The sequence below is a fragment of the Panthera leo genome, chromosome D1 (assembly GCF_018350215.1).
Source record: "Panthera leo isolate Ple1 chromosome D1, P.leo_Ple1_pat1.1, whole genome shotgun sequence".
Classification (NCBI taxonomy): domain Eukaryota; kingdom Metazoa; phylum Chordata; class Mammalia; order Carnivora; family Felidae; genus Panthera; species Panthera leo.
Genome location: NC_056688.1, coordinates 65383278 through 65408994, shown reverse-complemented (window position 1 = coordinate 65408994; position 25717 = coordinate 65383278). Strand labels below are relative to the sequence as shown.

The 25717-nt window shown below is 37.5% G+C and overlaps 1 protein-coding gene across 8 annotated transcripts in view; it reads left to right on the top strand.

The window, feature by feature from the left end:
- The window catches only part of STK33 (serine/threonine kinase 33), a 173386-nt gene that overhangs the window by 3428 nt on the left and 144241 nt on the right, over positions 1 to 25717 (top strand). The window lies entirely within an intron of this gene.

Genomic DNA, 25717 nt, shown 5'->3' with positions numbered 1-25717 from the left:
GTTTATCTGAATCTTCAGTCTAACAGGACTTGGAAGAAAGAGGGCTTGCAGGAGGTAGGAGGCAAAGGACCGAGGCAGAAGGAGTTGGAATGATTCTAAAAGACGGGGGAGAGAGAAACTGTAACCTCTTTTTCATAGGGACAATGTAATTTATTGTATGGATGAAGAGGGGGTATGCTGGGGGTACTGTCTTGGCCAGACACTGATTTGTGGGGACTCTTGATAGAATAAGGACATTAACCCTTCTTTGTCATATGGGACCATCCCTCACAATTGCCATTTCGCTTAATTTATGATGGTTTTTTATTTCTAGAATTGAAATAATTCTATGTTTTCTACCTATTACTCTTTTCCTTTTTGATTCATTACCTTTATGCTTAGAAAGTACTTTCCATGCAGAGACCAAATAACTGTCTGCATTTTCTTTAAAAATGCTAGTTTGTAATGTCAGCCCATCAAGGAAGAGTTAATGGAAGTGAGTAAAAGAGAGTTGAGTAGTGTGATTTCCAACCAAAATCTAAAAGATGCTGATACAAAGGGATGTCCTCGTGTCATCTTCACGTCCCCTTGAAGATAGAGCTTACGTGCTCCAAGCGCGCTCTGAGGAAGACTTTTTCTGATGGCGTCTGTCACGCTTTGTGAACTTGTACAGTGGATCCTTAGACACTTTTGGAAGTGTCCTGAGAGGAGAAGATGTGATCTCTGAAGCTTCTTTCTACTTCTTTTGTCCTATATATGATCCTATTTAGTATTTCAAGCACTCACAGTTGTTAGATACTGCGAGATGATTTCCCTGTTTTTAAAAGAGGCTTAAGAAAAGGAAAATGTAATGTAATATTAATTGCTGACCTTCTGGCACTGGTAAATTAGTACGTTTCAAGATGTGCTTCAAAAAGAATTTTCCTTCCTGCTGAGGTCCAGTATGGATCAATGAGGCAAATTGTGTTTTGCTCGGATCTGTCTTAGTGTTCCAGAATGTAAAGAGTGGACAACTTACTGTTAAGCCTTATTGATATATTCTTTCTTAGTTTGTTAACTAAAATGAATTGTGGAGTATGAGAAACTAATCACCTCACAAACTCATGCAGTTTTGTCAACCTGAAGTTTTTGTTTGTTTGTTTGTTTGTTTGTTTGTTTTTGACCTGAAGTTCTTTTATTTCCAGAAAGGTTTATTTATTTTTAATTTTTTAACTGTTTATTTTTGAGAGAGAGAGAGAGAGACAGAGTGTGAGTGGGGGAGGGGAAGAGAGAGAGGGAGACAGAATTGAAGCAGGCTCCAGGCTCTGAGCTATCAGCACAGAGCCTGATATGGGACTTGAACTCATGAACTGGGAGATCATGCCCTGAACCGAAGTGGGATGCTTAACTGACTGAGCCACCCAGGTGCCCCTATTTTAGAAAGATTTATTGAGTGAGGGGCAGTGACTTTTATAATTAATCAGAATATCTTTTCTACTTATAATGGACTAATTATCTTTCTTAATAGCCATTGATGTGTCAGTTTGAATGCCAGTGAGAATGTGCTATTACATTACAAAAAGAAAGAGCTTTCTATTGACTAAGATAAGTTAATTTAGAAATACTGTTACCATTTGCCTTAATTTTTGATCCAAAGTATTTAGTAAACATTATCAACTATTATAAACATTCATCCAACAAATATTTATTGGGTACATATGATGTTCCAGGCACAGTTCTAGAATACTGTGTTGTTTTTCACTTGTACAAAGTTTGCTTGTGATTCAATATTCTTTTTTTAATTAAAACAATTTTTTTAATGTTTATTTTTGAGAGAGAGAGAGAGACAGAGCACAAGCAGGGGAGGTCAGAGACAGAGGGAGACACAGAATCTGAAGGAGGCTCCAGCTCTGGGCTGTCAGCACAGAGCCCAGTGCGGGCTTGAACTCAAGAACCGTGAGATCATAACCTGAGCTGAAGTCGGACACTTAAGCAACTGAGCCACCCAGGCGCCCCTGTGATTCAGTATTCTTCACATGAGCTGTACTTATTTGGAAAAAATTGGTCATTTGGACTCACACATATTCATTCAGGGAATCTAAGAAAAGCCTTATGGAAAATGTTCATCCAGTCTCTTAAGGTTGAGATGCTGGTAATTGAAAGTTCTACTCTGTTACTTTGTTGTTATCGTGGTGGAATGCTCACTCGCAGCGACAGAGCTTGCTGGGAGAGAAACCCTTTACCATTTACCAAAGGCAGTGCGTCTGAGGCTCAGGTTCTTATACCCGAATTCTTTCAAGTCTGTTTGCGGTTAGCAGATCTAACATAGAGGCTCTTCTATCTGCTCTTGGGAGCTCAGCTTGCAATCAGCTGAGATACCAGGAAGAAAGCAAATATTTATCCTTGGGCGTTTTTTCACGGAAATCAAATTAATTTTTCCTCTCAACCTTCTTTATGTTGGTGTTCAGTTTATGACAATAAAATTCAATGCTTTTCATATTTGTTATTATGAAAGCAAACACCAATGTACAGCGGTGCTTTTCAAGTTAACTTAATTGCTTTTCTGTTATAGCTCTTTGATGGTACATATGTTATGTACACTTAGCTCATTTTTCATAGTTGTGCCTTTTTTATTGAGATATAATTAACATAGTATAAAATTCACCCTTTTAAAGTGTACAGTCAAGTTTTTAGGATATCACTAGGGTTTGCAGTCATCACCACTATCTAATTCCAGAATGTTTTATCACCTTAAAAGAGAAATCCCACATCCATTAGCAGTCAACCTCCAACTCCCCTCCCCCAGCACCTGACAAACGCTAATCTACTTCAGTAATCTACCTTCTGTCTCTGTAGATTTGCCTATTATATAAATGGAGCCATACAATATGAGGCCTTTTGCATTTGGTTTCCCTCAGTTAGCACAATGTTTTTCAGAATCGCTTCTATTGTAGTATGTGTTAGTACTTCATTCCTTTTGATGACCAAGTAAAATTCCGTTAAATAGATATACCACCTTTTGTGTATACATCAGTAGGTGGCCATTTGTGGTGTTTCCAGTTTTGGCTATCAGGAATCTAGCTGCTATGAATATTTGCATATGAGTTTTTATGTGAACATATGTTTTCATTTCTCCTGAGTATATACCTGAAAGTGAAAATGCTGGTTGTACAGTAACTGTATGTTTAACTCTTTGAAGAGTGTCAAAGTGTTTTCTAAAGTGGCTGCACCATTTTACATTCCCACCAGAAATGTGTAAGTGCCCTCATGTCTCCATATAATCATCAATGCTTGTTTCTTGTCTTTTTGATTATTGCCATCCTAATAGGTGTGGAGAGGTATGTCATTATATTTCGATTTGCATTGTCCTGATGACTGATGATGTTGAAATCTTTTCATGTGTTTATTGCAATTTGTATATCTTCTTTGAAGAAATATGTATTTAAATCCTTTGCTTTTTTTTATTTGGATTATCTTTAAACATTTTTTTATTACATTTATTTATTTTTGAGATACAGGGTGAGACAGAGCACGAGTGGGGGAGGGGCGGAGAGAGAAGGAGACACAGAATCCAAAGCAAGCTCCAGGTTCCGAGCAAGCATTCAGCACAGAGCCCAATGCGGGGCCCGAACCCACAAACCATGAGATCATGACCTGAGCCTAAGTCGGACACTTAACCTAAGACTGAGCCACCAAGGCGCCCCAGATTATCTTTTTTTAAAATATTTATTTTTGAGAGAGAGAGAGAGAGAGAGAGGCAGAGAGAGAGGGAGACAAAGAATCTGAAGCAGGCTCCAGGCTCTGAGCTGTCCGCACAGAGCCTGATGCGGGGCTTGGACTCATGAACCATGAGATCAAGACCTGAGCCAAGTCAGTCCCTCAACTGACTGAGCCACCCAGGCGCCCCTGGATTGTCTTTTTATTGTTTAGTTGAAAGAGTTCTTTATATATTCTGATATTCTGAATACTAGACCCTTATCAGATAGATATTTTACAAATATTTTCTCTCATTATGTAGATTGTCTTTTTACTTTCTTGGTAGTGGCCTTTGAGAAACAAAAGCTTTTAATTTTATGAAGTCTAGTTTGTCTATTTTTTCTTTGGTTGTTTGGCTTTAGATGTCCTATCTGAAAAACTGTTGCCTAACTCAAGGTCACAAAGATTTACCTGTATGTTTTCTCTTAGGATTTTTGTAGTTTTAGCTCTTACATTGAAGTCTTTGATCCATTTTGAGTTCATTTTTGTATATGTGTGAGGTAGGTGTCCAGATCCATTTCTTTTGTGTGTGGATATCCACTTGTCCCAGCACCATTTGTTGTACACCTCACTTTATTTGTCAACTGGTGAGTCATATTTTGGGGAAACAGAATTTGGCTGATTTCTTGTCATCTCAATTAGATGCCACCATTCTACACACTGAACATTCCAGGCAAAGGAGCATCTGTACTGCTAGCTAGGAGCTAGGACTTTGGCTCCAGTTTTCTGTGTAGGCTTATAGCTTGGTGAATTGGCATGTAGGTGATAGAAGCTTCAGGCCTGCTTCCCTCTCTAATCTACCTTAAGGCCTCTAAGTGGACCTATGTGGCTGCCTCCTGGCCGTCTTTACTCTGAATTATAGCCTGATTCTCATTTGACCTCTGGGGAAAGGAGAAGAGTCAAGGAGAAGTTGCTTCCTCCTTTCTTTAGAAAGGCCCTAAAATTACCCTTTTAGCCTCATGGGAGGAACAGAAGAGCCCTGTGAACCTTTCCCCAAAGAAAAGGGGGTGATACTCAAACAGAGCTTTTCACCTGTTTGTGCCTCCCCTTGAAAGCTCTTTTCTCTGCAGTTATGACCTAATTGAGACTTGGCTGATTTCAGAACTCCTTTTCCTTGGAATGGAATGATAAGGAAGGGAGCTTTGGGTTCCTCCAAGAGATTCAAGTGGTAATGTGGAAAAAGCTTAGGATTGGGGTCAGGCTCACCCGAGTTCAAATTTTGGTTCTCTACATCTCTGTCTTGGGTTTCTTTATCTATAAAATAGGCTTTGTAATCCAATTTCCAAGGATGGTTTTGAAAAACAAAGTGTCATATGTAAAGTACCTAACAGATTTGGAGCCCCCAAGGAAACACTGGTTTCCTTTCTCCTCTTCCAAATTTTCTGGGAAATTTGTATAAATCTGTAGAAATACATTAAAAAAAAAAAACTCCGGGGCGCCTGGGTGGCGCAGTCGGTTAAGCGTCCGACTTCAGCCAGGTCACGATCTCGCGGTCTGTGAGTTCGAGCCCCGCGTCGGGCTCTGGGCTGATGGCTCGGAGCCTGGAGCCTGTTTCCGATTCTGTGTATCCCTCTCTCTCTGCCCTCCCCCGTTCATGCTCTGTCTCTCTCTGTCCCAAAAATAAATAAAAAAAAAAAAAAAAAAAAAAAAAAAAAAAAAAAAAAAAAAAAAAAACTCCATAGTATCTTAGAGTTAGTTGGAAGGGACCTTCATATTATGACTATAATACTTTGTTGAGGGGTGTCTGGGTGGTTCAGTCGGTTAAGCGTCTGACTTCGGCTCAGGTCATGATCAGATTTGAGTTCATGAGTTCAAGCCCTGCGTTGGGCTCTGTGCTGATAGCTCAGAGCCTGGATCCTGCTTCAGATTCTGTGTCTCCCTCTCTCTGCCCCTCCCCTGGTCATGCTTTATCTCTCTCTCTCTCTCAAAAATAAAGAAACGTTAAAAAAAATTAAAAAAATATTTTGTTGAATCTGTCAGAGAGCCCTTTTCATGTTTATCTACTGGATTTAGTTAGTATTGATCACTTACCATACTTCAGGCACTGTTCTCCACATGTGTGTCATTAGTCAGTGGAGGAGAGATGACAGACATCCATGACAGAAAGCCTGATGCGTGGCTGTCACTTCACGCATCCTCACTTCTCCCGTTTGATTCATTCACTTGGTAAGTTATGAGCCAGACGCTATTGTAGATTCTTGGGATACAGAGATACACTCTTTGAGCTCATGGTCTCTTGTGGAGGGAAGTAAACCAAGAAATTACAAACCAAGAAATTACAAAGCTACAAAGGTGCTCTGGGAGTTGGAAGAAAGCACTCCCCAGTCTGCCTGGGCAAGTCAAGGAAGGATGAGGCAAAGAGGAAAGGAGTCTGAGGCAGGAGGACAGAAGGCCCGCAGGCCTGGAGGTGGGAGACAGTATTCTTTAAGAAAGTTGATACCCAGGGGAATAATCAGGGACAGAAACTAGATAGCATAGTAGCACCAGCTTAAAAAGAGCCTGTTATGCTGGGCTGAATTTAAGGTCCGTTTTGATGGTGAAAACAAACACAATTTGTAGTTAAGAATTAACATCTATCTTGGCTTTATTCTCATTCTAAGCCTAGGTTTAAAAAAATCCTTTCTTTGTTTTTCGTCTTTAGCATTTTTTCCAAGTATCTGCTATTTTAGCCTTTTGCCTTGGTGACTCTCTTCACATAGCATCTGGCCATTTTGATATCATCTAGGTTACTAGCCTCTCTACTTTGGGGTTATAGCTCATGGAGAGCTCCCTCTGTGTCTGTATACTTTCTCTGGAAGAGTCTATTTCCTGTTTTCCCCAGGACTCAGTCAGTAATGGGAAAGACCCACCATGCTGGCTGAGAGCTGGGTAGGGAGAGGGCTGTTGGAGGGGGGCCGGGTACATGGGGAAGGCCCCTGAACTGGAGGTACTGTCAGCCGGCGCTTCTGATGTTGGCATAGCTCTAGCCTCTCTTCTGCTCTTCTCCCGCAGTCACTCACTCACTGACTCTGCTCCGGGGCTATATCTCCCGGCCTCTCTTGCTTTGCCTTATTCAGAGGAACTGAGGGATTGAGAAGTGGCCCTGAAGCTCAGGAATCTTAGCCTCGTTGGTGGCAGCCAGTCTCCACCCATCCAGTCACTTATCCCCTCAAGACACAGTCTAAGCTGGCTTCTCCGACATGAGAGGACACGACTGAATTTCCAGAGGTCAGTCGTGTAGGACTTTGTTCAGAGATCCTCCCTACCTTTTAAATCATTGAAGAAACTGGCCTTGGAAAGAAGATTGGTTAGGGGATGGGAAGGGAGAAGGGAGGGTGTGACAGCTGTTTTCAAACATCCGAAGGGTTGTTTAAGTAGAGTGGACAAGGTACTAGATTTTGGTCTGGAATTCTGGCCCTACCTTTTACTAGCCTTGTTTTTTTTTCTTTTTCTTTTTCTTTTTTTTTTTTTAAATCTGAATTCTTTTAAGCCTAAAATAATTCTGTGATTTAATAAATGTAGCAGGCAGTGCCTCTACTGATTAGATCTGGATTCTTGAGGCAGATTGAGTGGCAGCGTTTTAGCATTTTGAGCTCAGCCACTAGTGAATTGAAGTTGTAATAGCTGTATTTATTATACCCAGAATTGAATGAGTTATTAATAAACCATTCCTTAGTCCCATATTATCTCTGTTTTACAGACTAATTTTTTTCAATAGGATTTCCTTAATTGTATCAAATGTTTCATTCCTAGAATGCTGAACACGTCTGATTGGTATAATCTCCAGGGAAACTAGACAGTCTTAATTACATCTAGTGTTTTGATTTCATTTGATTCTTTAGATGAGATTAAAAGTAATTTATTTTAAAGACTAAGACTACTCTCTGTATACCTATGCTTATTGCAAATTTAGAAAGCTTTGGTCATATTACATTTGCATTACCAGTATATCAGATAATTTAGGTTGTGAACTAATATATAGGGTAGTTAACTTCTTTCAGAACAAAAAGCTTGATGACACTTTTTTTTTCACTACCCTCCCCCCACTTTTCTCATCATTGTCTTTGGATAGCATTGATTTATATTTTCTGTTCATTTAGCCATTTCCATACTATATGTCAAGACTTGCTCCCTAAGAAGTAGAGGGTTCTTGGATTTGACTCTTTCTGAAATATCTGTCTCCTAGTGAATGAATGTTGGTCATAATTTGTAGAGCATGTGACTTTTAGTTCTAGATGCCCTTTTTCATTAGAGATACTGGCAAGCTGAATTTCATCTAGAGGAGAGTGCAGCATCTTTACATGACATGGGGATAGCTCAGGGTACCGGAGATGTAGAAAACATGACTTGCCTACAGGAACAAGCAGACATACTCTTTTTCTTCATATCTAGAAGACTGAGAGCTATTTTTTTTAATTTTTAAAATGTTTATTTTTGAGAGAGAGAGAGAGAGAGAGAGAGAGAACAAGCAGGGGAGCAGCAGAGAGAGAGGGGGACAGAGGATCCAAAGTGGGCTCTGCTCTGATAGCAGCAAGCCCAGCACGGGGCTTGAACACATGAACCGTGAGATCACGACCTGACCAAAGTTGGGTGCTCAACTGACTGAGCCACCCTGGTGCCTCACAGAAGACTGAGACCTATTAAAGAGGAACTAGGCAGGAGCAACTGGGTGGCTCAGTCGGTTTAGCATCTGACTTCAGCTCAGGTCATGATCTCATGGTTCGTGGGTTCGAGCCCCGCATCAGGCTCTGTGCTGACAGCTCAGAGCCTGGAGCCTGCTTCAGATTCTGTGTCTCCCTCTGTCTCTGCCCCTCCCCGACTTTTTCCTCTCTCTCTCTCTCTTTCTTTCTCTCTAAAAAATAAGTAAACATGGGCACCTGGGTGGCTCAGTTGGTTAAGGGTCTGATTTTGGCTCAAGTCATGATCTTGTGGTCGGTGAGTTCAAGCCTTGCATCTGGCTCTGTGCTGACAGCTCAGAGCCTGGAGCTTGCTTTGGATTCTGGGTCTCCCTTTCTCTCTGCCTCTCCTTTGCTCATGTTCTGTCTCTGTCTCTGTCTCTCAAAAATAAACAAGCATTAAAAAAAATTAAAAAATAAGGGGCGCCTGGGTGGCTCAGTCAGTTGGGTGTCAGACTTCAGTTCAGGTCATGATCTCACAGCTCGTGAGTTCGAGTCCCACGTCAGGCTCTGTGCTGACAGCTCAGAGCCTGGAGCCTGCTTTGGATTCGATGTCTCCCTCTCTGTCTGTCCTTTCCCAACTCACACTCTGTCTCTCTCTTTCTCAAAAATAAATAAACATTAAATTTTTTTTTAATGAATAAACATTAAAAAATTAAAAAAAAAAATAAAGAGGGACTAGGCATATCCATAGGAAGACAGGCCAAGCATGACCTGTAGGAATATTTATAGGGAAAATACTTTTGGCTCAGTCTGAAGAGAAACATTCTATCATGGTATCCAATGACATGAGCTTTTGGGGGAAAATAAAGAATGGGATCCCTGTTATTGGAAAACTTTTAGCAGTGTCCATGTCAGCATATATCAGATCTTCCATGAAAAAGTCCCAGGTACTAGATGTCCTTTGGTGTTCTTTCCATTTCCTGGATTCTGTGGTTGCCTCCCCACTCTTGGTACTATAATGTGGCTACTTCTCCATTCTAGGTTTTGCTTTAGTGATTCATGTGATTGACTTTATTTTCCTGAAGAACCATAGCACAGAATTCTGTAGCTTGGTAGATAAAAACTGCCTGACATTAAATCTTTGTAGGTAATTCACAAAGTGGATATATACCATGTGCACATATATACTCATACACATACATCTGTTTTGTATAATGGAAAGTTGTTATACTTTCATAGTTTTGTCCTCTGTTCCTATTGTTATAAAATATCATATGCTTTAGAGACCTCTGAGTCTTGTAAAAAGAAATTTTTAAATTTTGACATTTATTTATCAAATTGACTTTAAAGAATTCAGCTCTGTTAAGTTTTCAAAATAGAGCCAACAAAGAGCCTTTGTGGGAGTAGGAATTAAAAACTGGTGAGATTACTTGAGAAAGATCTATAAAATAGTATAGACTTTTAATTAGTATCTTAGATATTTAAGAATAGGAAGTGAGAACACTATAGTCATTTTGGAATATTGTGTTTTCAGACTCACTTTCCAATTGGATTGTTGAGTGCAGTATCAGTGGCTTCAAAGGGCATCACAATTCATTGCAGTTCTGACCTGGGGTAATAGATACAGAGGTAAAATGAAATCCATTTTCCTTAAGAACTACTGGTTTTATGAAATGATTAAATCTGATTTTAGAATAAAGCATTAAGTGCAAACCACTAAGAGTTCAAAAAGTACTTACAGGTCCCATGAAAGAAGATTTAGTGCATTTAGCTTTCAAACAGTTTTCTCATTGTAGATGAAATGCCTTTAAATTGATGCAAGTTATCATGCCGATAAATTAATAAACTATAAGAAGATACATATCTTCTCTTTGGAATGGACTCATTCTCCAGGGACAGACGGTTCTCTTCCAGAGCAGACTTCTGAAGTGGTAAGACGTTAGAGAAGTCTATTTCCTGCATGAACTTAAGCTCAATGTGGGTGCTGTTAAAGCTTTGATTTGGTATTACAAAAAAGAAAGTCATCATACTAGGGGAATTTGCCCATTGATAAAGATTTAAGTTTTATAGGAGTTTTGGAATTCTTTAATACGTTTCATTCTAAGGGCCCAAAGTCTATGATTATGTACGAATACATCTCTCTTTCTATGCAGCCCAGGCCATTGGTATTAGAGAACATGGGGAATGTCCTTAAGTTCCTTAGGGAGCAAAAGCCTTGGCAGTCTTGGGGAAGGAACAGATCCTCTGACTGTGCTAAATCCAAATCTGCCAGAGGGTAAACTTTTCTTCTAACTTCAGCCCGAGTACTGTGCAGTGTAAATAGTGATATTTAATGTCAAAGTCATGATTTTTCAAATATTTGGGTATCTGATGCAAATAACGAACAAATGAATTTATCCCTTTGTGTCTGAACATTTTAGAGTTACATAACTAAATGAAAATATGATAATGAATTTCTGTTGAAAATCTCCAATGTTTTTTCTCCCCTTAATAGCAAAATATCCTCATGCATCTTTCTCAAAATATTATTAATAATATTGGCCACAGACAACCGTTTTTGAACTATTTGAATTGATGTGGTTTTTTAGACACGAAGCTGGGGCACAGAACAGCTTTCTTCTTTCCCTCTTCCCTTTTCTGCCTGCTCCCTTTTTATTGCCTCTGTGCTTCTCCACAGGATATATAAAAAACTCTCTGCGGAGGTCCTTACTTCATAAGCTTATTTGTAGAGTGCCAGTGGGATGGGACTGAGAAGTCATTGTTGCTGTTATTAATTCCTATTAATAACTTTTAAAAAGTTTGCTGAGCTACCTGGATGTTAACGTTCAGCAATTTTCACTTCTTCTGTCCTCTTTCCTTCCATCTATGGGAGTTCTCTACCACTTTCACTGCCGCCTTTTGGCTTATTTGCATAAACAGACTTTTCTCTCTCTTTCTTTCCCTTCCTCCCTCTTTCTCTCCTTTTCACAAACCCTGGATACCTACCGTGTAACCTGAAGGATACGATTATGAGTTAATGATAGGACCAGTGTCCTCAAGAGCGGGCTGGTGGCACAGAGGTATGCACATAATATGATGGAGTGTGATCAAGATAGCACCCTGTGAGAACCAGGGACACAGTGCCAGCAAGAATGGAGGATAGAGAAGCTTATGTATGCTTTGGGGGTCGGGCTGGGGAGAATAAGAGAAATGAACATTGACTTTGAAGGTAGAGGTGTGATTGAGTATTAATTTTTTTGTTTAATCAGTGTCATTTAATCTGCATGGATTTTAGGCATCGATTTCAGGCATTTTCAGTTCAGCGTGGTGGAACTTATAGTTGGCTGGAAGATTGAAGCATTATTTTATATCCTTAAAATATCTTCTATGATAGATTTTTTTTTTTTAGCTTCTAGAGGCTTAGCAGGATAACTCTTAGTGTTCATGATTTCTTGCCTCTGCATTACTGAAAACTTTTTCCGCCTATTTCTTCTGAGAAACCCATTTTTCAATTTCTTAAGGATTCTGACCCGGTCACTGGATAGTCATAATGATTCGATTCTGTGTCATACTGACTGTTTTCCTGAGACTTTCAACTTATGTGTTTATTAGTATTTTAGTTACTTGGTTTACTTTGGTTTTAAAAAATCCTTACACTTAGCGTTGTTCATAAAATATGCATAAATCTTATGGAGCCCTAACTGTGATGTTAAGTAATTTATTTAACAAATATTTGATAGAGCGCCTACTCTGTGGCAGATGTTGTGGTGAGCACTAGGATAAAGGAACGATGTGGTCTGTACCTTCACAGAGCTTATAGTGTGATGGGGTTACAGACAGGTAAGTGGGCAACTGCAAAGGTGCTACGATAGGGAAAGTACATGGGACTGCGTGACGCATACAAAAGGCACCTAATCCAGACTTAGGGGCCAGAAGATGTGTTTTTGAAAGGAGTGGCATCTACATTAAGACTGAAGGGTGGATAGAAACCATCCAGGTAAAAGGTAGAGTATAGGGCATGGTGTTTCCAGCAGAGGAAATAACATTTGAGAGTCAGGGTGGACCTGAGAGACACAGGGACTGCAAGAATGTTGACAGGAGCCTAGAGTACAAGGGGAGGCAGTGGACAAGGATGAGGCTGAAGACCATATCTTACATATCGTGCTAGGCTTGGTGAGCCTCATTAAGGAATCCAGACTTCAGTTCAAGCTAAGAGGAGGTAATGGATGGGCTTTGAGTAGGGGGATGGCATGACTCGATATGCGTTTTAGAAAAATCATTTTGGTTGCAGTTTGGTGACTATACTGGAGAGAGCTCTGGATGAAGAGATCAGTTGACTGGAGGCTGGTATAGTGATCCAAGCAGGAGACATTGAAGTTGTAGGTGTTACATGACTAAAACTTGAGGTGAGATGGAGTTTCAGCTTAACGGAACTTTGGACTAGGTTTTGATTTCCTGTCTTGATGAAAAACTTCTGGATTTTTAAAATGTATTTTTTTATTTTAAGTTTTATTTAAAGTCCAGCTAGTTAACATATGTGTAATATTAGTTTCAGGTGTACAATATAGTGATTGAACAATTCCATGCAGCACCTGCCCTCCTTAATACCCATCACCTGTTCTACTCCCCACCTCTCACCTCTCTTCTGGAAACCATCAGTTTGTTGTTTTAAAAAAAATGTGGGTTTTTTTGCATTTATTTATTTTTGAGAGACAGAGAAAGAGCACAGTGGGGGAGGGGCAGAGAGAGAGGGAGACACAGAATCCAAAGCAGGCTCCAGGCTCTGAGCTGTCAGCACAGAGCCCGATGCGGGGCTTGAACCTACGAGAACTGCAAGATGATGACCTGAGCCAAAGTCAGATGCTTAACCGACTGAGCCACCCAGGCACCCCCAGTTTGTTCTTTTTAGTTAAGAGTCTATTTAGTGTATTTAGTCTGTTTAGTTAAGAGTCTGTTTCTTGGCTTGCCTTTTTCTAATTTTTTTCCTCCTTTGCTTGTTTGAAAAAAAGTCTGGATTTTAAGCTGTGTTAGAACAAATATCTTGTGACATTAAAAAAAAATCATATTTCTGTTGAAAATAGTAGCACATATTATAAAGTGTACAGGCATTATTCTAAGCACTTTACATTATAAATTGACTTATACTTTACAACAATCCAATGGAATGGCTACTAGTTTTATCCCAATCAGACAGATGATAAAACTGCAATGTAGGTTAAGTAATATGCCCAAGGTCAGATAGCTAGTAAGTGTCTAAGCTGGGATTTGAACTATGCCAGTTTGGGGCCAGGGTCAGTTCTCTTAATCATTGCTCCCCGTTCTTGGCAATATGGGGGACCAAGCATGAGCCCTCCTCTCCAACCATCTCCTATTCTATATCCATTCTGAAGAGAAGCAGATTCATTTCAAAAAAAGAAGTAGAAGCAGAATTTGTAGATTTAGAGAGAGGGCAAAGAGAAGAATGACTCTTAGATTTGTGGTTTGGTCTCTTGGGTGACTGTGGGACCATTCACAGAAACAGGGAGAAGAGTGAGTTTAGGTGGAGATTGAGAGTGGAAGAGGAGCAAGGTGAGATAATTATTGCTGTTATAAACATGTTGCATTTGAAGTGCTTGGGGGTCATCCTTGTAGATATGCTCAGCGGGGAGTTGGATGGGTCTGGTTATTTGCCACCACAGTAGCTGGAATTCAGAGAGAAACGTGTGGCTACCAGATCCAGGATAGCTTCTGGGAAACAGGTCTTGTTTTAAATAGGTAGGAGCCTTCTAGGTGAGGGAAGCACAGTGCACTTGATGACTTCCTGGTAAGAATGTGGGTGAAAGGAGATGATCTGAAGTCTAGGCATTTTTTTTTTTCTCATGAAGCACGCGGCCTTTGGCAATTCACTCCTCTTCTTTGACTTTCATTTACTTATTATTTATTTTATTATTTTAAAATCATTTACATTCATATTTGATAGATTACCCTTCGATTAAGAATATTCATCTATAAAAGAATAAAAATATCTTCTCTGCTTGCCTCGCCACTGTTGAAAATGAGAATGTCCTTTAATGGCCCTTCCGTTTCTGAAATTCTTATTTTAGGAATTGAACTCTGGTGTTCAAACATGCTTTGTAAATGGTAAAGTAAGAATACAAATATAAATTAGTGGCATTTGGTATTTGGTAAAGATTATGTGCATAAGTCTGTAGATAGAGGCAAACATGCAATGGCTCCTGATTGTCTTGCTTGTGAAATTAAAACTCTTTAGCTGATTCTTGGGGCTTAAGCCAATCCCTGGTAGTTATAAAATGAACAGAAATGGTTGGATGTCATTTTTTTTTTTGAAAGAGGAACTAGCAAAATTTGCTCACTGAAAGTAAGAGAAAAAGAGATTGGTGATGACTGTATCTTTGTGATTTCCAAGTCCACGGTATCATTTGAAAGAAAACAAGACATAATAATTTCCAGGAACTGTGCTAAGTGATTTATATACTTGATTTGGTTTAATTCTCACAGTAACTATCATTACTTCCATTTTGTAGGTGAACAAACTGGGGCTTAGAGAACTTGCCTAAGGTCATACTGGTAAATGGCAGAGCTGGGACTCAAGCCCAGGTCTTCTTATCCACAGAGCCTCTGCATGTAACTATCATACTATATAGGCTTTCAGTTTAAAGGTTAATTATTTTTTTGAGTAGATTACATTTATACTTGGTATAATTTAAAAATATAAACGTCTCTAGTGAAAAAGTCTTTCTTCTGTCCCTGCCCTCTTGATACTCATTTCCCTAAAGTAAGAATCCTTTCAGAGATGTTCTGTATGCATGTGTGTGTAACTGTAACTTAGGTATATAAGAACATACATATATAACATACACGCAGTATATTCTATACAAATAAAATTTCACTCATTTTACGCAAACAGTAGGGTACTATAGGCCTGCACCTTGATTTTTTTTTTTTTTTTTTTTTTTTGCCTAACAATATCAAGGAGATTGTTTCGGTTATTAAAAAAAAAGGCTATTTTTTAAATAGCTGCATAATATTCCACTGTATGCATATACCCCTAGTCTTCTATTGCAGGGCGTTTGGATATTTACCAATATTTTGCTATTACAAACAATGTCTAATAAGTAACTTTTCATTTGAGTTATTTTGTACATGTGTGAGTCCACCATGTATGCTAAACAAGAACCCAGGGGGTTGCTCTGAGTATGGTGAAATTCACTATAGGAAGAGTTATATTTTATTACTAAGATGTAAGGTGTTTTTTATTCCAAGTATATAAGTGTGTAATAATCAACAGATATGTAACTGCTTTTCTATCAGCAGGGCTCCACATCAAGTACTGTAAACATATATATGCAAAGGCTTGTAGACTCCAAAAATGAGAAAAAAAAAGGTTATGGCATAGTTGGCTGACTTGGAGTGAAAGATGTCTGCATATGAGCAGACATTTACTCAACAGAGTGAAAATTTCATTCCTAAAGAAAAATGACTCGGTTCTTCATGGAAGAGCTCCCTTGGAGATGCATGAATGCATTTGACCCTTACTAAGATGATGGTACGATTCTTGCTTCAGAAAGTTGCCATTTAAAAATGGCTACAATGGCTCTTTTGCCATTGAGTATATTCAGTAAATGGGCAAAAGGGGGTTTTTAAGATCTATATGTAAAGTGAAGAAAACCAAAGCAAGCTCGGATGTAAAGAACTGTAGAGCTGTGAGGTGGAGTGGAGTGCAAGTGGTATAGAGTAGCTTCTGCACTGGTAGAACATGCAGTGAATGTGGAGGTAAACGTGGATACAATTACATAGTACTTTGTATTTTTATGTGTAATCAGTGGGCAGTTACTATTTTCAGGAGTGTTTCTAGATATTCTAAAGTGAACCTGAAGAGTACAAAAAGAAATACATTTATATGTCTAGATAAACTAGCTTCAGGAGAGTGTCATGGCAGAATCAAGGAACAGATTTAAGATTTTTCTGCTTATAGCACATTACATAAGTAATAGATAATAAATGAAGTTTGTGAAAAGTCATGTAGACGTTTTAAATTTGAGTCAAGGCTGAATTTGATTTGCTGTTCTAATATTCCAATTTATTAATTATGCATTCTTAGAATATCTTTGTTGGTTTTTATTTCTGGCTGTTTTCTCTTTCATAGTTATTAGCTCTAGAATCTATAGTTAATGAACTCTATAATACCGAAAAAACTCACTTTAATTAATAAAAATTTTAAATCTTTTACCCAGAAATAGAACTTCTTAGTTTGTTCGTGTTGTATTTAGAACATAATCATCACATGTAAAAAAGTGATACTACCATATTTTGGTAGTTGTGTCATATTAGCTATTAAGTACTGTTAGCTCCATACTGGATACATTTGGGGGCTCCTGTCCTCCTGCATTTTCTTCTAAATGAATCCTCCTGTCCCACAACCTATTCTGACACATCAAAGTTCCTGCCATTCCCAACTGCCCTTCCTCAAAGTCTGATTACAGCAAGGTTGACTAATTGCTATGTAGGCTTTTCAGCAGTTAAGACCCATGTTGCTTGGCTCGTTCTCATGTGTATAACACTTGACTGTCAGTGTTCAAGAGCTCCTGTTTCCGTTTCCCAGCAAACTCACAGTTTACTGCTATTGGTTCTGAGGTCACATGTGCAACTTTCTTTAGCATCTAATCTAGTTCAGCTGGGCCCAGAGTGGCTATGTCCTTTTTTGGTCCTACCTTTTTTTTTTTTTGTCTGCATCTTCACGTCTCATTTTGTCTGTTCTGAGCATTCTCTCTGCTGGAGAAGGAAGAAACAAAATAGAAATTAACACATGTTTAAGATGTGGTCATACATATAGCTCATTACTATTTCATCCTTTTGTGGGTTGTGATTTTTTTTGGAATGCTTATGTTTATATTAGTTTGATATCACAAATGAATCCATTTATAAAAACTCCATTAAACCAACTATTGTTACAAAGTTATCATGTCTGTGAATTAGGTATTCACTTTTAAATGTTATAGTGATAATATTCTAATGGTATTCCTTGGAACTTCTGGATAATGTTCATCTATGTATTTGGAGAGAAAATGGAAAGCAATAAGAACTTGGAGTTCACTTGGTTCTTTGGGAAGTTTTGCTTGAGTAAGATCCACTGGCATCCATTGGGTTGAGGTCACTTAGATGGAACATCTTACATTATTAAGCTTCAGTATCCCTGTGTACTAGTTAGCAGGTATCATGATTCTTATTTTACAACTCAGAAGATTGAGGTGCAAAGGTTAAATAGCTTGCATGGGAACACTGAATGTTCAATTGGATTGTAGGAGTGGGATCTGAGTATTATTTAACCCATGGGATCTCTGATTAAGGAGTTTCAGATAATACTATGGCAGTCTGTTCTTTGTTCATGGTCATTTATTCTTAATCAAGGAGTGGGAATGGATCACAGTGATGAATAAAAATAGTTGGGGGTGCTTGGGTGGCTCAGTTGGTTAAGCATTCAACTTCAGCTCAGGTCATGATCTCACAGCTCATGAGTTCCAGACCTGCATTGGGCTTTGTGCTGACAGCTCGGAGCCCGGAACCTGCTTCGGATTCTGTGTCTCCATCTCTCTCTGCCCCTCCCCTGCTCACATTCTGTCTGTCTGTCTCTCTATCAAAAAATAAATAAACATTAAGAAAATACTTGATTAAAGTTATACTGTATGATACATTCCACTTTGGTTATTTCTCATAAATTTGTCAAAATGGTGTGATAGAATTCTTTTAAAAATAGGAGATTCTAGGCTTATTGAATTTCTGTTTTTTCCCTCCAATATTTTTTTTATACCTTAAAAGACTGTAGAGTAATAACTTTTACATTCTGAAACTCAGGAAACATTTCCATTTTAAAATTAAATTAGCATCTTTAAATTCTGGTTTCAAAAATGTATTTTCCCCCAAAAGAAAATGTTTATTAACATTGTTTAATTATAGAATACATACAGAAAAACTGAAATTCTTGTTGCTTATATTTACTTAGTATATTTGACTTGCTTCCTTTTAATACTATAAGTTTATTTCCTGAGTCCTGGCTTGAAAATAATGAATGTCAAAGTACATTTAAGTTATGTCACAGTTTGAGATTACAGGTGCCTCATATGAAAAATGCATATTTTCTAATTTTTCAGTCTATAAGCTTCAAAGTCTGTTTTACTCTTTGATGAGGACTAGTTCTTAAATTAAAGCAATGGATTAGTGCATGAAATTTGTTGAAAGCTGTTCCTTTGCAATATTCTGATGCTTCCTCAATAAGTATCTGATGTTCACTCTCTCTCTCTCTCTCTCTCTATATATATATATATATATGTATATATATATAATGTTTATTTATTTACTTTGAGAGGGGGGTGGGGCAGAGAGAGAAGGAGAGAAAGAATCCCTAACCAGGCCCTGCTGTACTGTCAACACAGAGCCTGATGTGGAGCTTGATCTCATGAACTGTGAGATCATGACCAGAACCGAAATCAAGAGTCAGAAGCTTAACCAACTGAACAAACCAGGTGCTCCTCACCTTATGTTTTTAAAATGATTTTTTATTACAAGATAATTATAGAGTCACATGCAGTTGTAAGAGATAATAGAGATCCTGTGGGACTCTTCATCCCGTTTCCCCCACTGGTGACATCTTACATGAAGTATGGTACAATATCACAACCAGGAAATTGACATAAATACAATTTTATTCAGATTTCACCAATTTTAATGTATGTGTGTGTGTGTGTGTGTGTGTGCATGTGCGTGCGCATGTGTTTGTAGGATCCCTCATGCCACAACCACCTCCCTCTCCCCTCACCTAATCCCCGGGAACCACTGGTCTTGTCTCCATCTCTGTATAGTGTTATCATTTCAAGAATGTTATATACATGTACCTTATTTTTTCCCTTCATATGCTTCGTATCTGAAAATAAGAACAACTACAGGGAAAAGGGCAAAGGATTTTTAATATTTGTGTCTGCTCTGTCAGCAGACCTATGTTATTAGGTGTTCTAAGGTTTTCTTTGAAAGAAAGGCAAGTTATCACCCTAATATTCACTGGGTAAATTATTTTCCCTGGACATAAATAATAGTTTCCATATAGTAAAATGCTGAGTTACTAAATCTGTAGCGTTGACACGTTAAAAACTTCTTGTAATTCAACTTTCCACTTAAAAATCACCTTTTCAGAGAGACTATGTTGATTATTCAAACTAAAGCAGTTTCCAAGTTACTCTCAATCTCTCTGTCCTCTTGTTTTCATGATAGTACTTAGGCACTTTATTCTTTGTCTATCTCTCCCTCCTTACCCTCTTAAGATAGAAGCTTGGTGAGAGGAGGGAATTTGTTTGTATTTTTCATTTTATATTTCCAGTGCCTGGGGTGGTGCCTCTACATAAAATGCTCTTATTGCATGAAATGCATGTCATAGGTCTGAAAACATATCTTCTAAACTCATGTTTGTTTGTTTACTTTGACGATAAATTTTAATTTTGAATGGTGCCCTGACTATGCTTGAGTGTTGGTGTATAGTGCTAAAATATTTGAATCATTTTAGTATAATTTAGTCAGCCAGTGAGTTGTTTGGGAACCTTAAATCCCAGGGAAGTAGAACAATTCTTTCGTTCCTTGTTCAGGTCTATTTGAAGTCATCCAGTAGTCTTTTGTGAAATGACAGAACTCTAGAACATCTATCACTTGCTTCCTTTCATAGTATTACTCTTAAGAGTCTGGTCTGATAGTAGATTTCCTGGGTTTGAAGCCTGTCTCTATCATTTCTTAGCTGTGTGGCTTTGTGCATATTACCAACCTGTCTGTATCTTGGTTTCATAATCTGTTAGATAAAGATATTAATAGGACCTATTTTATAGAGTTGTTATAAGAATTAAGTGAGACAGTATCGTAAAAGTACTTAGACCACTTCCTGGCACATAAAAGATATTTAATAAATGTAAGCTATTATTATTTAGTGTGAGAAAGTTAGTATCTGCTTTATTCACACATCAAGCAGTTGAAGTAACACAATTTATGCTATACATCTAATCAGATAGTAATGTATCATAAGAGTTTTATCTACAATCAGAAAATGGATTTCAGGTTTATTTATTTCCTCTTATTACATTAGATGGTTTTGAGAACATGAAATAGTTTGGAAAGTGCTGAAAGGAAATGAAATCTGAAAGGCCCAGGAACATATTCTCTTGATTGTTGGTTGTAATTCTTGCTTTGAATGAGAGAGGTCACCTCAGAACATAAACTATTCTTTTATTGTCCATGCAAATTGTGGTCACTAATATGAGTTTCCCAGACATTGGTTAAATGCTGATAGTAAAAGGCAGTCATGAAGAGGATTAGGAAGCTACTGCTGTTTGTTATTAGCTCCCCTTCACTCCTCCACTTAGAACTCTCTCTTCGTCCTTTCTTCTCGGATGCCTGGTTTCTGCTTGCTGCCCTTCGCACACCATCCCATAAACATTTTCTATACCATCTACAAATGTAAGTTTGTTACTGATTGGCTAACTCCTTATATTGAGTTAGTTGCTATAATATCTCCCTTGCCTGTAACTATAGGTTTACAAGAAGTTGCAAAGAAGTGTACAGGGAGGTTCCATGTACCTTTTACCCATTGTCCCCTAATATTAACATCTCAAGTAACTATAGTATACAGCCAATACTAGAAAACTGACATTGGTACAATCCAAAGAGTTTATTCTGTACATTTATTTGTGTGTGTGGGCGTGTGTGGTTTTTGGAGGTTTTTGGAGGTTTTTTTTAAAAAATCATGTGTAGTTTTGTGTAGCCATCACTACAATCAAGACACTGAACTGTACCATCACCATAAGGCTCCCTGTGCTACTCCTTTATAGCCATACCCACCCCTCCTCCTATCTGTAATCCCTGACAACCACTAATTTGTTCTCCTCTTTATATTTTTGTTACTCTAAAAATGGTATATAAATCGAATCATAAAGTATGCTACTTTTTGAGACCGGCTTTTTCCATTCAGCTTAGTTCCCGTGAGGTTCATCTATCAAAGTTTGTAGCATGTATTAATAGTTTGTTTCCTTTTTATTTCTGAGTAGTTTTCCTTGGTATGGATGCATCACAATTTGTTGAACTATTCACCTGTTGGAGGATATTTGGGGCATTTCCAGTTTTTGACTGGTACTAATTAAGCTGCTATGAACATTCATGTGTAGATTTCTATGTGAACACAAATGATCATTTCTTTGGAATAAATGCCCAAGAGTGCAACTGCTAGGTTATATAGTAAGTCTGTTTTTTAGTTTTATTTTATTTATTAAAATTTTTTTTTAATGTTTATTTATTTTTGAGAGAGTGAGAATGAGGGAGGGGCAGAGAGCAAGCATGACACAGAATCTGAAGCAGGCTCCAGGTTCTGAGCTGTCAGCACAGGGCCTAATGCGGGCCTTGAACTCGTGAACCATGAGATCATGACCTGAGCCGAAGTCAGACGCTTAACGCACTAAGCCACCAGGTGCCCCTATCTTTTAGTTTTAAAAGAAACTGTCAAGCTATTTATCAGAGTGACTGTATCATTTTACATTTCCACCAACACTGTATGAGTGATCTAATTTTTCTTTCTGTTTTTCAAATTTTATTTATTTATTTAAGTAATTTTTACACCCAATGTGGGGCTTGAACTTAAACCCTGAGATCGAGAGTCTTCATCTCTTTGGACTGAGTCAGCCAGGCACCCCAATGAGTGATCTAACTTTTCACGTCCTCACATCATTTGGTAGTGTCATTATTTTTTATTTTAGCCAGTCTGATGGTGATATATCATTGTGATTTTAGTTCACATGTCCCTAATGGCCAGTGATATTGATCATCTTTTTATGTGCTTATTTGTCATTTGTGTAGCTTCTTTAGTGAAATGTCTGTTCATGTGTTTTGCCCATTTTCTAATTGTATTTTTGAATGTTGGATTTTGAGAGTTCTTTGCATATTCTAGATACAAGTCATTTGTCAGATGTATGATTTGCAAATATTTTCTCCAGGTCTATATGTTGCCTTTTTTAGACCCTTACCAAAGTCTTTCACCGAGCATAAATTTTTACTTTTGATGAGGTTAACTTATCAGTGTTTCCTTTTTATCTATATTGTTTTGAAAAACCTGGCATGCCAGTTTGGAGTTTGTTGAAATTCTTGGATCTGTGGATTTGTAGTTGTCATCGTATTTATAAAATTTCCAGCCATTATTTCTTTATTTTTTCTGCTCTCCTTTTGATACCATTTATATGTATACTGGATGCTTGATATTGTCCTACAGGTCACTGAAGCCCTGTTTATTCCTATTTAGCCTTTTTATTTTCTCTCTGTGCTTCATTTTGGATAGTTCCTGTTGCTATGCCTTCACACTAACTGATCTTTCCTTTGGAAGTGTCTAATATGCTGTTAATCCTGCCTACTCTATTTTTTATTTCATGTATTATATTTTTCATCTGTGGAGATTCCATTGGGATCATTAAAAAAATCTTCCATTTATCTCTTAATCATGTTCATGTATTTCTCTATCCTTTTAAACATGTAGGGCATATTTATAATAGTTGTTTTAACATTTTTGACTGCTAGATCTATCACCTCTGTCATTTGGGGGCCATAAGCCTGCCAGCTTTTAACTGGATGTCAGACATTGTGACTTCCATGTTGTTGGTTGATAGATTAAATTGACTTCTTTACATAGTGCTGGATTTTGTTCTGGCATGCAGTTAAGTTGCTTGAAGTCATTTGAAGCCTTTTGAGACTTGCTTTTAAGTTTAGGGCAGTTGTTTCCACAGTATCTGTTGAAAAGACTTTTATAATTCATTGAATTACTTTGCCACCTTTGTTGAAAATCAGTTGACCTCAGCTCTATTCCATTGATTTCTTCCATGCCCCAATACCACAGTGTCTCGATTACTGTGCCTTTATATTGAGTCTTGAAACCAGGTAGTGTGAGTCCTCCAACTTTTTCTTTTTTAAGATTGTTTTATCTTTTCTGGGACCTCTGCCTTTATAAATATACTCTGGAATCAGTTTGCCAATTTCTATAAAATGTGCAGCGAAGTTGAGAATTACAGAATAGACCTTGGTAAAATCCATACCTTCTGATGTTTCATAGAAGTCATTTTGTGGGTCTTCTCTAGAAAATACTCCTTAGGAGGATTGGGCTTCATTCTACTTAAGCTTCCATATCTTTTAATTTCTAGAAAGGTGCTGTAATATATATACTGTCATATATCATTATTATATATACACTAATAAATACTTTTCTTTAGGTCTTTGCCTGGGTATATTTGTTGCCTTGTATACTGAATTGTTATTGTTTCAATATTAAAAATATAAGAGTTGATTTAGTACTAGAAAAACAAGAAAGTAACATAGCACATCATTGATTAAATCTGTCAACAAAGGATGTGTAAGAGAATTGAGCTATTTCCTCTGTAGTATCAGAATTGATCTTCCTTTTGCTGTATTATATTTTCTAGGCAGGTATTAGGGAAATATTCAGGGACACAGTTTTTATGGCACTGTACTTAATGAAATATCAGTACTGTAATGAAGAAGCATTATTGCTTTTATATTTATAAATAAGCTTGAGTTTCCCAAAAACTTCAAACAGGCTATATTTTGCTGTTATCTTAAAATATATGCTTAATAGTGTTACATTTCTCGGTTACTTTAAATGATTTTTTCTAGAAATCATTTACCTAACCATATTGCAGTATTCATTTTTGCAATTATTTTTGAGTTGTGGTTTTACGTATATAAAACATTATCCACAATTTATGATTCCAGTTACATAAATTGGTCCTTTTAGTCTCTTGTAGTAAATACATGTAGATGTTATGAATAAGATCTTAGAGGAACTTTTATGTCATTTTAATGGGCTCATGTTTGTATTGAATAACTGAATTGCAACTTTTAATTTCAGTCTGGAATGTTCACAGAATAAAATATTTGAATTAACTGAAATGAATTAGGGTACCTCAGGACAGTGATAGAAAGAACTAAGAACTATATTCATTTTATTAGAGTGATCATATTGTTTTATGAGAAAACAAGCCATTTTGCTCTGGATGGCAATTATTTGCAGTAAAGAAGTACCTTGGAATTATAGATCATTTTTCAGTTTTATGGGCATTTCTGTCAGCTGAAAATAATTGCTGATTTGGGCTTTCCTTGGAGCAAGAGGTGGAAATTATTTTATTAACTTTGTATGGAGGCATCTTTTAGTTATTAATTAGATATATTACTCTGGAAGCAGTGGAATATTGTTTTCTGAAGTTTAGAATTCTGTAATATAAGCCTAATAAAAGAGTAAGTCGGTTGTAGAAAAGTGCTACATATGTGATTCAGAGAATCTGAGGCTGATAATGATTTAGTGTGCAGCAAGGTGCTAATTGTATTTGCTACAGACATTGAGTAAAAAGGAGTTCAAAGCCTGAAAGATCCAGGTGGATTTGGCTGTTGTTTTAAAAGATAGTATGTGCTGTTCTTCATTATGTTCATATTGGGACTATAAAAAGGCTTTCCAGTATTTCCCACAAAATGATAATCAGGTATAGTTCCCTTCCTTCTGATCCCCGCCTTCCCCCCACCCCCCGCTGTTATATTATATACAGGCATAACTCATGTATTTCTGGAAATGGAGGACTAACTGGATTGGTGCTATATTGGTTTGTTATAGTCTAATCCCTTAAGAAATGTGTACCTGTCAGGACTCTTGGTTTTCTTCATATCCTCTGAAATTATGCTATGACTCCAACCACCTTGTAAGAGCTACAAATCACAATAATGAATAATTTTATGTCACTGAGCTGTGTACCACACAGTGTTGTAGATACTTTCCATATATTGACTCATTTGACCCTCACGTCAATTCTGTGAGGTAGGGTAATATTATTTTTTTTTCCATTTTACAGATGGAAACTGAGACAAACATTGTCAGCTAGAAAGTGACAGAAGTGAGCTATGAAATAAATTCTCTGCTCTTAATCCCATTCTTTCATGTTTAGCTCAAATTGATTAAGAAATGCCAAGTAACTTTTTATTAACAGCACTTTAAACATCATTAACAGTATCATAAGTTTGACAACTCCGACTTTATATTAAAGACATCTCCAAAAAGCTTGTTTGGTAATTTCTTTAATTTCCACTAGAGGTCAGTCTGTCATTTGGCAATGTCAATATTGTCTCCTTCCTGTTCTTGGAAGTGCAAAATTTCAAGTATACTAAGTTAAAGAAGTGTGCTCTGAAAGAAACTTGGGTAGCAGGATACATTTTGAATTAGAAACATAATGAAAGAGTCATCTTTATAGTAATAAAGGCATATATGACCATTATAAGACCCAATATTGGCTCAATACTGTATTTGCAGAATTTAATAAAGATATCCTAGGAGATGATAACTGGCAGAGAAAAGGCTA